The sequence below is a fragment of the Bos javanicus genome, chromosome 11 (genome assembly GCF_032452875.1).
Source record: "Bos javanicus breed banteng chromosome 11, ARS-OSU_banteng_1.0, whole genome shotgun sequence".
Lineage (NCBI taxonomy): Eukaryota > Metazoa > Chordata > Mammalia > Artiodactyla > Bovidae > Bos > Bos javanicus.
The window spans coordinates 77,189,480-77,206,201 of NC_083878.1; the positions used below are offsets into that span (position 1 = coordinate 77,189,480).

Genomic DNA, 16,722 nt, shown 5'->3' on the forward strand with positions numbered 1-16,722 from the left:
CTTTAAAACAGTCATCTGTTGCATGGTTTAAACCTTAATTTCTGGATTTCAAAATGCTTTACTAATTGCTAAACTTTAAGTTCCATTCACTGTCACCAAAGCCACAGATATCCTGTGGTTTCTACTTTCTGCACAATGATAACCGCCTTTCCTGAACTGGACCACACGACCAGAGATGCCAAGAGGACTCACCAGTCTGTCTCCCAAACTGGATCCCAGGCTCAGGAGCACCAGGCTGTCAACTCTGCTGTCATCTCCTCCGTGCCTGCATGTGAGAGGCTCACAAGAAGCCCTAAAGGAAGGAAAAATATAGAACATTACATTTCACTCTTCTGCTTGGCTCTTAAGATCATCATAAATTGCAATTGGTTAGTTACTGGGAAATAGAATCTAAAATATTTAAAGTAATTGATTTTTTTCCCTGTGTAAACAACTTCAGAGATAAGCGAAGGGTTAGCATATTATCTCCACATTTCCCTTCACGTACACTGGGGAGAGAAGGGAGGGATGTTTGGGAAGATGCAGCGATAATCTTTCCCAGCCGAAATACCTAATTACACTCAGGTCTGGAATCCCTAAGTTAGCATATTTTGCCCATTCATTGCTCAATAAATATTAATTGGTGGAGATGGGTTATAATTTAGCATGAGTATAATATATAATTTACCTGTAACCTATAATTATCTTAAATGTTCAAATAGGGAATTGATTGGACTGAAAAGAAAATAACTTATTTAACTTTAAAAATGTTGTTATGATCTAACTCTTCATGAAATCACCCACCTCAGACATCATTTCACTTAGATAGGCTAACTACTCTATGCCAAGTTCCCTCATGAGGAAGACAGGGTGGAGTGGATTCTGAGTTCAGTGTTATGTATGCTCTAAAATTCCCTGGTGTATTAGAAATATTCTGTGCTCTTTGCCCATCTCAGACTGGCCACCTTCCATGAGAACTGCCTCTTCCACACTCAGGAACAAGGCCCCAGTAGCCCACGCTTGTCTTGGACCAGGGGTAGATCTTTTTTTTTTTTTTTCATGTAAAAGTGATGTTTGCTATTACTATTTACCAATGGGGAGATGTTCTTTATTTACACCAGTAGAGAGAAGGGCAAGGGGAATATACATAGTTATCTCTTAAGGGTGGACTCTTGAAGTAAGTCAAACCCATCAGATGATCTCTCCTAGGAATATGGAAGTGGAATTGAATTCAACCAGTGCTTTCTCCATGTGTAGCTGGAATTGAAAGGATAGAACTGGGAATTTCTGGGCAGCTATTTTCTGCTCAAAATATACATAGAGAGAGAGAGAGAGAAAGCCAGTCACAGAGAGTGGAAGAAGGAAGAAAAGAAGGTGAGCAGAGAGGCAGAGACAAAGGACAAAGAAGGAAGGAGTCCCTGCTACAATGGTTCCTTGACAGCTTTCCAACCCCTTCTTCCATGCCCTTGAAAGCTGCCCTACGTTGCCAAGGTAAACCAATATCCTGACAACCAATCCTTATTTATGCTACCACCTCTTTCTTAAATTAGTTTTTATTGGTTTCTGTTGCTTGCAAACAAATGAATCCCCTCCTAGATCCTTAAGAACACTCATTCAAGTCAAGGAAAGGAATTCCTCAGCCCTTTACCATGTTTTCTCCAAGGAGACTCTGTAGCTCTTAACCATTGTCTACCTTCCCAAGCTCAGTTTTTCAATCAATAAGCATATATCATTGGGCTTCCCTGGGGGCTGAGATGGTAAATAGTCTACTTGCAATGTAGGAGGCCCGGGCTTGATCCCAGGGTTGGAAAGATCCCCTGGAGAAGGGAATGGCTACCCACTTCAGTATTCTTGCCTAGAGAATTCCATGGACAGAGGAGACTGGCAGGTTACCGTCCACGGGGTTGCAAAAAGTTGGACGTGATTGAGTGACTAACACTTTCACTTCACTTCATAAATCATTATATCTAACTTTGTTAATTCCTGTTGGTAGAGATGAGCATAAGACATGGTCTCAATTCTCAGACAGTCAAAGGCTTCTCCAGACAAGAAAGCAAGAGAAACTGAGTGACAGCTGCCTCAGGACTCATAGCCTTGATTCAGCACCAGGAGGAGTGTTAAATAGTGCCATCAACAGGAAAGAGAATATTTCCTTGCTAGCTCACTCGCACACGTGTACCTGCCCAGACATTTGCATACACATGGGTGCCAACGTACAAACATGAGCACCATGGAAAAGAGAAGGCAGTCAGAGCCCAACCAGTGCTCTCTGTGTGACATCCTCATTCTCCATGTCTCTGGAGTCTTTCCAAAGTTGCAGGAAGCATTCTGCCCAACTAGCCTCCTGTGGAGCTTGTAATCAGAATTGCCATTCAGATCCATCTTTCAGGGCTCCTTGCTTTGCAGTTCTATTATTGTTTCATGAAACTTTAAAACTTTCCACCCTTCCTTCATTGTAGTCAACTTTAAATAAATTCAGAGTGTCACTTGTTAAAATAAATGACATTTAAACAACCTCAGCATGGTAACTCATTCCTCATTATCATAGAGAGCTCTTCTGAAAGGTCTATAGTACATTATCTCTACGAAATGGATTTTACCTTCAATATTAACCTCATTGCTCAGAGAGGACAGGTGCAAAGCACTCTGGTGAGAGGTGGCACAGAAATGCATAGGTAGATTGATAGAAGTGAGCAAGTGACGATGAACTAAAACAAAAGCAGCAAAAAGGTTTAGGTTAAATATTAGGTAGCAAAGCCGAGCCGAGAGAGAGCTGCAATGATTGAGCAAGCTGCCGTGGAAGACTGAAGAGCGTTTTTATTATTTCAGCTACTCAGAGCGCACAAGACCTGTGCTTCTGGCAAGAAAAGAAGCCACCATGTGCGGTGTGGCAAGTAACTGCAGTGAATCTCAGACAAGTCCCAGGTGACTGGGAGTCTGATGTTCTCATTTTACAATTTGGGCAGCTGAGGCCCAAAGCAGGCATCTCTCTGCTTCAAGGTACTCAGTGAGGAAGTGACACAATGCAGATTAAAGCTGAGGTCAGTGAACTCATTGCCTGAGTCTTTCCTGCAAACCGTGAAGTTCTCACAGCTCTTTTGCTTCTTCCCCCTTGGAGTGTGGAACCAACTGATCTGAATGCCAGTGACCTGCCTGCCAACATGTTTTCTGGTCGTGCATATTCCCAGAATTAGCTACATTCAGTAGGAAAAAAAAAAAAAGTTTTGTTCTTAACAACACAAGGAAACAAAAGGTACTTTGCTCCCTCAGTGACAGCCAAAGACACAACTCATGAATGAGGCCATGGCCACTACATGAGATGCCCATTCCCACCAGAGGTTGCTGATATTCTCTGATGGAGTCTCACAAACATGGCTGCCTCCTCACTCACAACCTCTCTCTGAACCCAAGAAGTCAGCCTACAAGAATCTCATGAGATATCGAGTCTCCTACACTCTGGTTATGGGCTGTGAGCTTGGTAAAGCTAAGCAAATCTTTATAGCATTTGTGCTATGAGCCAGGCCTTGAACATGGGCTGTTGGGAGAAAACTAAGAGAGAAAATACCTAGGAATAGGTGGACAAAGAGGCAAGTTTTACATGTGTGAGGCAAAGTAAGAATACATGGCTGTACTTATGAGCTATTTAATCTACTAAAAAATGAAATAAAGACGTCAGTGTGGGCATGAGTCCGAAGGCAGCAGGAAGGAGGATTGGATATGAATAGGTATTACTTCCATAACCTTCAAAATAAGTCGATATTTTTTAAGCAAAGTGAGAACACAGAAATGAGAGTCCAGGGACGAGAGTTATGATCTTAGCCCATAACTTCCTGTTTGACCTGGGACTCGCTCTCCCTCTCTGATTCCTTCATTTGCAAGGTGCTGACACCTGGACCCCCTTCCGGCTGGGACCCACTGCTATGTCTCTGCAGCCACCCCCCTGTGGTGTCATGAAGTTAATTCCCTAAACATTGCCACCTACTTCCTCAAAACTTCCCTGGGGTTGCAGAGACTCGTGTGTCTTATAAAATTTCTCTCAGATTAAAAACATTTTCATAAGGTCCAAAAACAGTCCAAAGTATATCTTGAGAACTCATACTGGTAAGTGTTTAAAATAACTATTTACTGGCATTAATGAAAATATTTGAGGTGCTCTTACAAAGTTCTAGTTGTGAAATATCAATAAAATAATTGCCTAATTCCAAACAGCGTACTGTTCTAATTAATTCTGCATGAGACATTTTTCCAGCTTCAAAGATTGCTTTACTTGTATTGCATAACAAAATAATGGTATAATTAGGAATAAATTTGTCACTTTTATAAGTAATTCCTTTTTATTATGTGTTTGGAAGCAAAGCACAAGCATGATTAAAACCCCCTTTAAAAGGTTTTATTAATTATTATGATTGTTATGGATAATAAGCGTCCACAAGCTGCAGAATGTACCCCGGGCAAGATGCACAAAGCCACAAAACACGGCAGGAACACGACAGATGCCAGATTCAGGTTTCTTTATCCTCTGTGGCTCAAGTCTCCCTGTCCTGTCCCTTGTGTAAGGTCAGGGAGCCCAGGAGGAAGATTTCACTCTCAGTCTCCCATCTCTACTTGGACACCTTCCCCACTGGGAAATCCAATAAGTAGACCCTTTGTTCTCAACACCCTCCTGGCCTTTACTTACTTCCCCTCCAACACTTCCAATCTTATCAAAGCCCAGTGAGTCCTCAAAATTCAGCTCTGAGAGTCTTCTGCCAGAAGCCTCTTCTGGCTGCACCTTTGGACTGGGGGCCCCTCCTGAGTTACGGATCCTGTTCTGTTCACTGAGTATTGAGCAACTTGAGGGTAAGGACAGCTTCTTGTTTTTGCTTTTGTTTTTCTTACGTCCTCAACACAAAGCCAGTTGTAGTAGTCATTCAAGAACATTTGGATGGGTCAATTAAAAACAGAATAAATGAATAATAAAAGCCTATTAATATGCATTGCCTAAATTCCCAGGGATTGGACTCGCCTAGTGAACACAGGTGCCAACAGCCCGATATCCAACCAGCTATCCTGATAAGTAATCGGGGTATCTACTACCCAGAGCTCTCTCCCTCCATAACAGCTAAATGGCCAGCATTTGGAAATCCACAGTTTAACCCACAATGCACCTCATCAGACTTTTCTCATCAGCTACTCAAAGTGAAGCCATGGATCCACAAATATTGTAGCCACAAGTGCCCTCAGAGGCCACTTTCTTCAAGTCTCTCATTTTATTTGTAACACTCAGATAAGAGTGGGGTTCCTCAACATCATACTAGCTAGGTGACAGGGGGTTTCTACTTGTAGACAGGAGCTCTTTACTATGCATTGCCGACTTACCTTCTTCTTCTGGAGGCCAAAGAATTCATTGTACCTGGCTCCCAGGATATGTCAGAGACAGGCAGCAGAGGGGATGAGGAAGGAAGCCCATCTCTGCCACATCATCCTTCTCTGCAGTCTTTTTTGTGTTTACAAACATTTCATAGGCATTATTAGGGTCAGAAGACTGTAGGGATGTTGATCCACCTCAACTTCCCAAGGTCATTCCTCTGCCTCCCCATGTTTTCTCCCAGTTCTCATGGCCCTCACCCTCACTCGAAGCTCCAGCCAAAGGGCAGCCATCCTACAGAGGATAATCCCCACAGAAACCCCATAAAAATGAACACAAAGCAGAAACCTTATGTCTTATTTTAGGTCCAAAGCCTGGTTTCCTAAACTTTCTCTCTCTGACTTTCCTGAACCCAGCCCTCATTTCCACAAAATATGCCTGTCCCAGGGCACATTTGCAACAGAGGTCAGCCCTGAAGAAGAGCTCAGGCTAAGCTATGTGAAGAGAAAGGTATCCAAGGCTACATTGGAAAGTTCTTCCCCAAGACTCAGAATCACATCTAAAAGAAGTATGGTTCTGGCTGCCAGTCCACAAGTCAGCTTCCCACAACAAACCGGAAAGTGGTCCATCACACCGAGGAGCAGAAGGGAACTGTCCTCCATATCCCACCTGGTCTCACAAGACATCTTCAGGAGTCACGTGAAGGCACCCAGTTACAACACCAGTCAATAAATAGGCTCTATTTTAATCAGTTCTTTTCAATTCCTTCTCAAGTTCCTGTCTCTAAGGATTCCTGCAAATAACTGGCCCAAAGGACCTAGTGCATTCTGAAAGAAAGCCACTAAGGGATTCTCTCTGGGTGACACCAAGCCTGGATGAGTAGTAGGGTTGTAGTGTGACATATGTGGCTTAGACCTTACCAAGAACTCCCTGGACCAGGTGAAGCAGAGCTGGGTCTAATCTACGCTTGATTAGAGAAGGGGACAGAGAAGAGCCTTCTTTGTTGGGCTAGTTGGATGGGGAAGGCCAGCTGCAGGATGCTGACCTAATCCTGGGATTGGCAGATGGGACTCAAAGGTCTGACTGAGTGGACATCCCAGAGAGGAGGATGTGTGGAATGTGAGTTGGGATGAGGGAGAATGCAGCTGTGGAGGAAGAAGCTACTGCTGGCCTCCATTAAAATCTCATCCCACCGACCAGTTCAGTTCAGTTCAGTCGCTCAGTCATGTCCAACTCTTTGCGACCCCATGAACCGCAGCATGCCAGGCCTCCCTGTCCATCACCAACTCCCAAAGTCTACCCAAACCCATGTCCATCGAGTTGGTGATGCCATCCAACCATCTCATCCTTTGTCGTCACCTTCTCCTACTGCCCTCAAACTTTCTCAGATCAGGGTGTTTTCAAATGAGGCAGTTCTTTGCATCAGATGGCCAAAGTACTGGAGTTTCAGCTTCAACATCAGTCCTTCCAATGAACATCCAGGACTGATCTCCTTTAGGAGGGACTGGCTGGATCTCCTTGCAGTCCAAGGGACTCTCAAGAGTCTTCTCCAACACCACAGTTCAAAAGCATCAATTCTTCGGCACTCAGCTTTCTTTATAGTCCAAATCTCACATCCATACATGACCACTGAAAAAACCACAGCCTTGACTAGATAGACCTTTGTTGGCAAAGCAATGTCTCTGCTTTTTAATATACTGTCTAGGTCGGTCATAACTTTCCTTCCAAGGAGTAAGCATCTTTTAATTTCATGCTTGCAATCACCACCAACCACCACCTATCATGTTCTACATTTTTTATTCTCTGCTGCTACCTTCAAGGTTTCCACACACACTTGACTATGTCTTGAGAGTGTTTAGACCAAAGAAGTCTGAGCATCTCCCCAGCCCAGTGAAGTAAGAAAGAGAAAAGAAAAGGAGGCCTGCGGAGGGGCCAGAGTCTGGTCAGGTTCTGAGAAGATTCACAAGGGCACAGAGGTCTTTCCTGTTTCATTTAGCACCTCAGAAAGTGCCTTCCTGAACAGAACTTATGCTTAACTTCATTCCTTCCCCGACCTCCTCTATGTGAAAGACTGTAAACCACCTAAAAGAAAATCACAGACTTTTCATTTCGACACCCAAGTCTAATGTGAGGCTCTGCATTTTACACACCAGGTAAAATTAAGTGCTCGCAAGGAATGACCAGTGGGTCAGGAGGGCTGGAGATCCCCATTGTCTGCCTGGTACCCAGCATCACCACTTCCAGTTTCCAAACACAACTCAAGTGCCACCACTCTGAGCCCCTCACCTGGTTTCTCTAAGCCTGTCCTGATCACCCCATCTCAGCACCCATAATACATACGACATGAACCTTGGTAGTAATTCATTGTCTGCTGTATTTATTCTCTTCTGACCTGCGCGTGGACGGCAAGCTCTGCAAGGAGTAGAGGGTGTGGCTTCTGTTTTTCCTGGATTCTTCCCAGAGCCAAGGAGATGAAACTCTCTGTGCATTCATCCATTGATTCCTTTCTTCCACAAGCATTTATCAAGAAACCACTCTAGGCTAGGACTTATTCTAGGCACTAGACTTACAGAGATGAATGAAAAAATATGGCCCCTATCCTTGAGAACTCTTGGTCTAATAAGAGAATCGGCCATGTGAGCAAGGAACGATCATATAGTGCAGTCAACGTGCGACAAAAGTACAAGCAGAGGGAGTTCTTGGAGAGCACAGAGGACAGGACAGCCTGGGAGGGAGAGGCAGTGGGACTGTGTGCCCAAAGCTGCTCAGTAAATATTTGTTGATTAATTAGGGAAGGAGTACACTTCTTCAGGGATTACAGGGACAAAATGTCCTCATTAGCTGATGATGAGAGAAATGCTTTCCTTACAGTCAGGAAGCTCATGGGAGTTGGCAAATGATAATCTGTATATTAATGATAACAAAAGGAATAAACACTGGCAGAAGCAGAAAGCTCATAGGCACCTGGAGCATCAGATAAGCCCATTACATTTCTGAGGCTGCAGCCCCCCGTCCTGCCCACAGGACAATCTCCTGCTTGTCTTTCTCCTCAGAGAGATGTTTGGACTCAGAAAAAGCCACGTTCTAATAATCTGGCCCCAGGAACCTCCGTGGTCTCAGACCTGCAATGAACAGGCCAACAGATGTGCGGGTCTTTCTTCAAGATCCTGGCCTGGCAAGGGGTAGGAGTCTCTCTGCATGGCCTGAGCTTTGCCTGCCCAGTTAATTGATTCTGCAGCAGATGCTGGCTCAGCACATTAAGGCGGCTCCAATTTTCCATGTTGATTTTACTTCTCCCTTAACTCTCGTAAGTTGTCTTTAACAGTGATCTGACCCTTATGGTTTATAAGGGAAGCAGCTGTGATTTTTCATCCTTTGAACTCTTGAGCCAAATGGCTCACCACTACCACCTACTTATCCTTTCCTCTGGACCAGAGGACTGGTGACATGGTGGTTGAATGACAAGCATTCAGTGCAAGGCTGGTACTATGTTTAGTCCTGTACCCCACTTCACACCATCATGCAGCTCCTATGGCCTTAACCTGTCCATACGTCACTGTCGAGCTGTAAGAAAACACTGACTAGTAAGCAAAGGAAGCTGCTTTGCTCAGGTGGGAGAGGACATCAAATCACACAGTAATATGAGGGGTACTTACACCTCTTTTCAGGAGATTCCTGTGACTTATAATGGGCTTTTGGTCTTGGTTAACTTCACAATTTTTATGACTACCCATCTTTTTCAGTGTTGACAATTGTAACCCAGGTCTCACAATTCTCCATATTAAATAGTAAAAGACAGAAATAGGTCCTATCGAGCAATCAGTGAGAACAAAGGACTGATAGGGATTTCCCTGACAGTTCAGGGGTTAAGACTTGATATTCCGATGCAGGTCTTCAATTAGGAGTGAGGGTTCAATCCCTGGTTGGGAAACTAAGATTCCACATGCCTCATACCCACCCCAAAACAAAGGGAAAAAAAAAACCCCATAAAACAGAAGAAATACTCTAACAAATTCAATAAAGACGTCTAAAAAAATAAGATGTTAGTTTTTGTTTTTTTTAAAGAAAGGACATATTTGTTCCTCTTATATAAGATCAAACAATAGCAATGGCTTTTACATTAAAACTTCTGATAATAAAGCAATTCATTTCTATATGGATCAGCAGCCTCTGTCCATGGTAAGAAAATGTTTAAATCCTATTTAAAGCTAAAAATGTAATCATGTGGTGTCAATGACCCTTCAGTCTTTGGGTGTTTGAATTTCAAAAGCAACATATCCAGTTCTTCAAACTTTATTTGTGGTTTAACACTGGAACTCACAGTAATATTGCATTTGCCATTCTAAACTCCATCTGGAGGTCTAAGTATCATATGGAAATGTGTCTTTTAGGGCGGCAGTCATTTTGGCACAAGGACCAGTTTTATGGAAGACCATTTTTCCATGGACTGGGACCTGGGCTTGGGAATGGTTTAGGGAAGATTCAAGTGCATTGCATTAATTGTGTACTTTATTACTGTTACTATCATATCAGCTCCACCTCAGATTATCAGACATTAGATCCTAGAGGTTGAGGAATCCCTGATTTAGGGTTTCAACTCAAAACCCCACCTGGATGGGAAACACAAAGGACTGGAAATGAATTCAAAGAACTTAGAATAGCAGGGAATGAAAGGCTGGAGCAGAGTACAGAGCTAGCTACAGAATTTTTATTTCGCCCATAGTCTCTGTTCGGTCTGACATTAAATCTTGAACAGAAAGCCTGGTCATTGACTAAGATGCTGAATTTAAAAGGAAAGCTAAGTACAAACTAGAATGTTGAAAACATTGAGGAAAACAAATTTTACTGAAGGAGAGAATGAGAAACATTAACTAAAAGAAAAAGAATGATTCACCAAGTATAATCTTAGCCTTAAAAAAATGAGGGCTGGCTAGTCTTCTCTCTGTTTCTGTGCCTGGTCTTCCAGCTATGGCCCAGACTAATGGGCATCCTGAGAGCTGGCAGCTAGGCTGCTGCCAATAGGCTCTGAGACACAGTCATACTTCATCAGAGATGCAGAGTTGGCCCTGGTTCTCTTGAGGAGAAATAAATGGAACAACCTCCAAGTGCATTTGGCCAAAAATAACAATTGAAGAAGAGTTTGATATAAAGAGAAGTCATACGATTTGTGTTTAGCAGATGATTACAATTTTAGAACTCAGTTCTACTCTGCCTTTGGAAAGACACTTAAGGGGGAATGTGTATACTGTGGACTTGGATAATGGAAACAAGTGCTTTCATTAAGCTTGGTTTCAAATGGTCCCACTAAGTTGTAATCATTAGAACAAGATAAGAAGTTTACATTTAACCTCCTCCAACACTACCTAAGCCAGCGCTGTTTGAAATGTGTTTCTCCTGCTCCACCCATGATTGCCTTTGTACTCAGTTGAGTTCTCCATTGTCATGATGGAGCCAAATGTCAGAAATGCAGGTCAAAATTGTGATGGCACAAAACCGCACAACCCTGCTGCAAACAGGCTTGACCTTGGCATATGGACTGTTGTTCTGGGAATATAGAATTTTGTTCTGGGAATACAGAATTTTGCTTACTATTTGCCCAAAGGCTGTAATAAACTCTGGAGGTGGGGAAAGTTATATTTAAGAAAGAGATCTTCATCTGAATTCTTTAATATTAGCTAGCTTCTTCTTGACCCTGTTAGGCCAAACGCATTTGGCTTCATGTCGTGAAGCTGCCCATCTGTCAACAGACTAAAGTCAACTAGACTCAGAAATGCCAGAACTGAGCCTCAGTATTAAAAAAGATTCAGATCAGAGACTCTGGGCAGCAGGAATAAGGGTGTCTAGGAATTCCTATTTCCCCAAATTTTTATTGCTGTATAGAGTGATAAGCTCAGCTGAGGTGCTTTGGCCCCATGGAGGGATATCTGACAATGTTTGGAGACATTTTTGGTTGTTACAACTGACAGGCTGCTACTGATACCTACTGGGCAGAGGCTAGGGATGCTGCTAAAGACTCTACAATGCACAAGACAGGTCCCTGCTATCGAAAATTATCCAGCCCCAAATGTCAAGGGTCAAAGTTGAGAAACCTTGTCCTAGAGTCAGTAGAGTCCTGAAGTTAAAATGATTTTCTAGCTGTACCTGGGAGTCACGGCATGCCTCTTAGCACTCCTATACCTCAAGTGGCAGGTATCCACGCTCCTCAGGCCTCTCTCTCACTGACACATCATCCTCATGATACGAACCCTTATTCCATCTTGTACTATGTGCTTGGTCTACATATTCATTCTATGCAGGCAACACTTTACACACTATTCTCTATGGGGAAGAAGGTCCTATTGTATGGGAGAACAGAGACCAGGGTTTGCCTTTAAAATAGCTAAGTTGCTGCTTTGAACTTGGCACATAATTCAACTGTGGCCCTCCTCTCTGAAGCCTTCAGATAATTTATGGACAGATTCTGCTGGCAATACCCTCTCTGGCCTCTTTCTGATTAGTTCAAATGTCTTATCCTTAGAATTAAATGTGTTTCATCCATGAAACACTTTCTGTCAACTTGGCACAAATCATTGGTCCTTTGTGTGCTAAAATGTTCCAGGTCCATAGCCGACCTTTGTGACATGTTTCATATCCCATCTTTGCAAGGAAGCCATCCCTACCTGCTCTAGTTCACACTTCTCTCTTTTTGTCTGGGAGCACTAGTGTGAAATGCCTTCATACGCTCACCTTGTGTTAAGTGATCATTGACAATTGTCTTTTCTCAGCAACAAATGGTCATTAAGGACACTGAGTGTATATGTATATGCGTGTGTATATACACACACATACAGCTAGTGGCTCAGACGGTAAAGAATCTGTCAAAATATGGGAGATTAGGCTTCGATCCCTGGGTCAGGAAGATCCCCTGGAGAAAGAACTGGCAACCCACTCCAGTAATCTTGCCTGGAGAATCCCATGGACACAGGAGCCTGGCAGGTTACAATCCATGGGGTCGCAAAAAGTCAGCTACAACTGAGTGACTAACACACACACACACACACAGAAAGAAAGAGAGAGTAAGACATTGCATCATTCTTACTATTATTATTATCTCTAATGCTTATGCTTATTATGGGCCAGGAATTGTACTAAATATTTTACATGCATCACCTCATTTTCAGAGAAGGCAATGGCAACCCACTCCAGTAGTCTTGCCTGGAAAGTCCCATGGACGGAGGAGCCTGGTAGGCTGCAGTCCATGGGGTCCCTAAGAGTTGGACACGACTGAGTGACTTCACTTTCACTTTTAACTTTGATGCATTGGAGAAGGAAATGGCAACCCACTCCAGTGTTCTTGCCTGGAGAATCCCAGGGACGGGGAGCCTGGTGGGCTGCCGTCTATGGGGTCACACAGAGTTGGACATGACTGAAGCGACTTAGCAGTAGCAGCAACCTCATCTTTGCAGGGAACATATGATTATTCCCATTTTTCAGGTGGGTAAACTGAGCTCAGAGAATTTACATAAATTGCTCAGGATCATCAGCTTTATAAAATTCCAGACCTTCAATCTAAATTTATATCTGTATGTATCTAATACCCTGTGCTCCTGACTAGTCCATTACACAGCCTCCCTCAAGGTGTTCACAGTCTAATGGACACAGAGTAGATTCATTTGGAGGAGTAAAGCCTCCACCAGCCAGATCAGGCTAATGAGTTTATTGGTGACTAAGCATCACCAGGCTCCAGGCGGGCATCCCACTGATGACTTAAATGCACCTTTTCTGAGACCAGCCTTCAGGACCCTGCAAATACATGCTTAGTACTGCACAGTCTTATGAATAATAATGAAATCCAATCAGGAACAGAGGCCTTAGATTTTAATTGAGCTATCCTTTAAAGGACTGCTTTTCTCCATGTCAAGGTCATGTTCTCCTAGTTAAAGCAGTTATTTTATGTGTGTAGCAGAGATAATAGGCACTGGAGACACATCGAGGACAAGTGGCATACGGCATGAAAGAAAGGAGGAAATATACGAAAAGCAATCATTGAAGTATACACTATAGACCTTCCCATTGATAATTGGTTTAAATTATTAAAGCACATAAGAGGTTATTAACTAGAGAGAGTATAAATTACTTTTTTTTTTTTTTTTGCTGAGCATGACTTTTCAAAGTCTCCCAAACTTCCACTTCAAAAAAGCTTTAAATGTAAAGTCATTACCAAAATATATATATATATATAATCTTTTAAAAATTATCTCCAGAGTGGATGGATGAGGAGAGCAGATGCTTCATGAATTTGAGATCATGTTACCTGCCATGAGAATAGAAAATGGGAAACAGTATTTAAGTAATGCTAATGTTGCTCAGGGGGCAGCTGGCATTGGCTACATCCAGAGTCATGGCTGTAGGCCCCTGGAACCGATAACCTCCCTGAGGGATGGGAACAGGTAGCTGGAAATGTACCCTCAGAACTCCTGGGAGACTCTGGGATGTAGGGCACAGCTGCATTGGCATGGGCGAAGGCATCTGTAGTAGCCACCCCGGGGAGGGATTAGAGACCCGATCCCATAACCTCCTCCAGTGTGTGGAAGCAGTGGGCGGGGAGGAGCTGAGCCCAGGAGATTTTAGAAAGCGGCCCAGCCAGAGCAAAGTGAGTGACATACATCTTCCTTCCCACGCTGGAGATGCTGATTTATATCCCTGTTCTCCAAGCCCTTCCGGACTTTTCTGCAAATAGGACTGATGAGCCTGCTCTTATCTAAGGCTGTTCCAATCTTCTGGGGCTCTGAATTAGCATTTATAGGATGTACTGTTCTGGCAAGAGACCCTATATCTAGTAAGGCCAATTATCTCCTCGGATTCTTAGTTCTATCTTTATTCATTAACTCCCGTTTCCTCTCTCAGAAATGAGCTCACTTGGGCTGCTTGCCTTTTCTTTGAATGACTTTTCCTCCTTGTGGCCTAAATCCAGGATCCTTTTGCTCGAACCCCCTCTAGGCCTCCTCTTTTGCCCTGTGGCCTCCTCATCTCCACCTTTTGCTAGGCAGTGGTGCCCTCGCTGAAAGAATGAAAATGAAGAGCAACACTGCTCTCTCCCGCCACCCAGCCCAAGGCCGGGCTCTGCTTTGTCTGGGCTGTCAGGATGACAGATATGCTACAATTACAGAGCCATCTCTTTAAAGATGGTCATGATGTATCAGTATGGGAGGTAAGAGGCTATGAAACAGAAACAGTCACACACACATTGGAATGAAGACTCCCACCTACCTTTCGAGGTACTTCTTTTCCTTTTATAACTGTTCCTCCCCCAAGACCAATCTTATTTTTATAGATGCCAACTCGCTTGTTCAGGATCGGACTCTAGCCAATAGGACCAATATGAAAGCTTTCCCAGAATAAGAATTCTTTTTTAACCAGAAACAGGAAAGTCTGTTTCATTCTGAAGTCAGAATTTACCCCAGCTATAAGAAGCTGGACTGCAGAAAGTGATAATGATCCTAGCAGCCAGAGAGGGATGGTGAGTCAGGGAGGTGAAGAACAGAAGTGCTAATGGAATTTGAGACTTGGGTTCCAATTATTGTCCTGGCCTTCCTAAATTGGAATATTAGCCTCTCCTTCTTTGACTACATACCCTTACCAGATGTCCTTCCAGTAAATCTACTTCTAAGTTCAATTTAGCCCAAAGGACTCCTGATTAATACAGAAATATATTCTTCAGTGGTATACACCAATATATCCACACTACTCCGCTCTGGATTTTTTTTCTTTTACTTATCTGTATTTATCCCACTTTATAACGAACCTGAAATATTTATATATTATTTTGATCATGATATATATTATTTTGGTCGGATGACTTAACTGATTAAAAGAGAAATACCTGTCAAGAAAACTACAAATGTAACTCTGGAGGAAATCACCAGATAGGAGGTGACACCCACAACAGAGTCAGGATCACATGCTTTCCCTGCAGATGTGCACCGAGTTCTGGCCGGTGCTGTCAGATGGTGAGGGGACAAGAGTGAGACCATCTAGACATGGTGATAATAGAGCTCATGGGTTGCTAAGGGATACAGATACAATATCAATAACCACCCAACCTAGGTAAAGCTGCAACAACGACGAGTACTATGAAGAGAAGCTGTATGGAAATAAGGAGATATGACCAGGTTAGAAAAATCATGGATACTTCTGGAGAAAAATGCCACATAAGAAAGAAAAAGCAGGAATTAATTGAGAATGAGAGAAGGAAGAATGGTGACTGCACGTCAAGGCTCCCTGTTAGAAGGGAATAGGGGCATCTGAGAAATAAAAGTGCTTGAAGTGGAGGGAACATTCTGTAGGGCAGCGTGTGTAAGAATCACAAAGAACCAGGAGGCACCACGGATCCAGTTATCATCTTAGGATTGGTGGACTGAGGGGAGGAACTGGCCACTGGAACTCAGAAAGATAGCATTGTGCACAGAATAGTCTATGATGAGAGATAAGGCTTTACAACAAATGCTGAAGAAAGTCCACGATGACCACGCAAGGTGAGGAGAGGCCAGGGAAATGCCAACTCTCACCTTACTCTCCTTTCTTGCCCCTGATCTCTGACCTGGGCTCAACTCATCCAAAGTCAGACAGAAAAAGGCCTCTTTGAAGTACATATACGTCAATCTCCTATGGCACAAAGCAGAGAAAGATGAAGCATCTGTCTATAGGGGAAACCAAAAAACAGCCAGCTCATGGACATGCAAAACCATACAGCAAATATAACAGACATTTACTAAATATACAGTGTTTATGGACTGGCACCAGGAACCTTAGTGAACAATGAAGGAAGTACCAGCCTCTATTGGAACTACAGAAGCTCAGAAGAAAACATGTAGAAGACTATGTGGGCACTGGAAACACTAAATAAAAATAAAGCCATAGCCCACGAGAGCAACACAGGGCGTCACTTGGCAGTGCGTGAGTAATTAGCAGGGATGTATGCAGGTAAAATGTGCTGCTGGCCCCCAGAAGCGAGGGACTCTGTAGCCTGAAATGACCATGCAAGACTTCCTAAAAGAAGGGCTGCGATTTATAGGCTATAGTGTTGGTTGCTCAGTTTGTTCCCATGGACTGTAGCCACCCAGGCTCCTCTGTCCATGGAATTCTCCAGGCAAGAATATTGGAGCGAGTGGACATTTCCTTCTCCAGGGGATCTTCCTCACTCAGGGATCAAACACGGGTCTCTTGCATTACAGGTGGACTCTACCATCTGAGCCACTGGGGAAGATATAGGCTAGGAGATGAATGACTACAAAATGGCAGAATAGAAAAAAAGCAAGTTATGTTTAAGAAATCTAACTATCTAACAAGACTATCAATTTGATTATCACAAAGGCCATATAAACAGGCAGACAGCAACTGTTCCAGAAACGTTATCT

General features: G+C 43.3%; 1 long non-coding RNA gene across 1 annotated transcript in view; it reads right to left on the reverse strand.

Annotated features, from left to right (window-relative positions):
• LOC133257379 (uncharacterized) overlaps positions 1-16,722 on the reverse strand; it is a 412,549-nt gene that overhangs the window by 69,609 nt on the left and 326,218 nt on the right. The window contains exon 4 of the long non-coding RNA XR_009739525.1: positions 193-292. This is a non-coding gene — a long non-coding RNA (uncharacterized LOC133257379). The remainder of the gene's footprint in view (positions 1-192; positions 293-16,722) is intronic.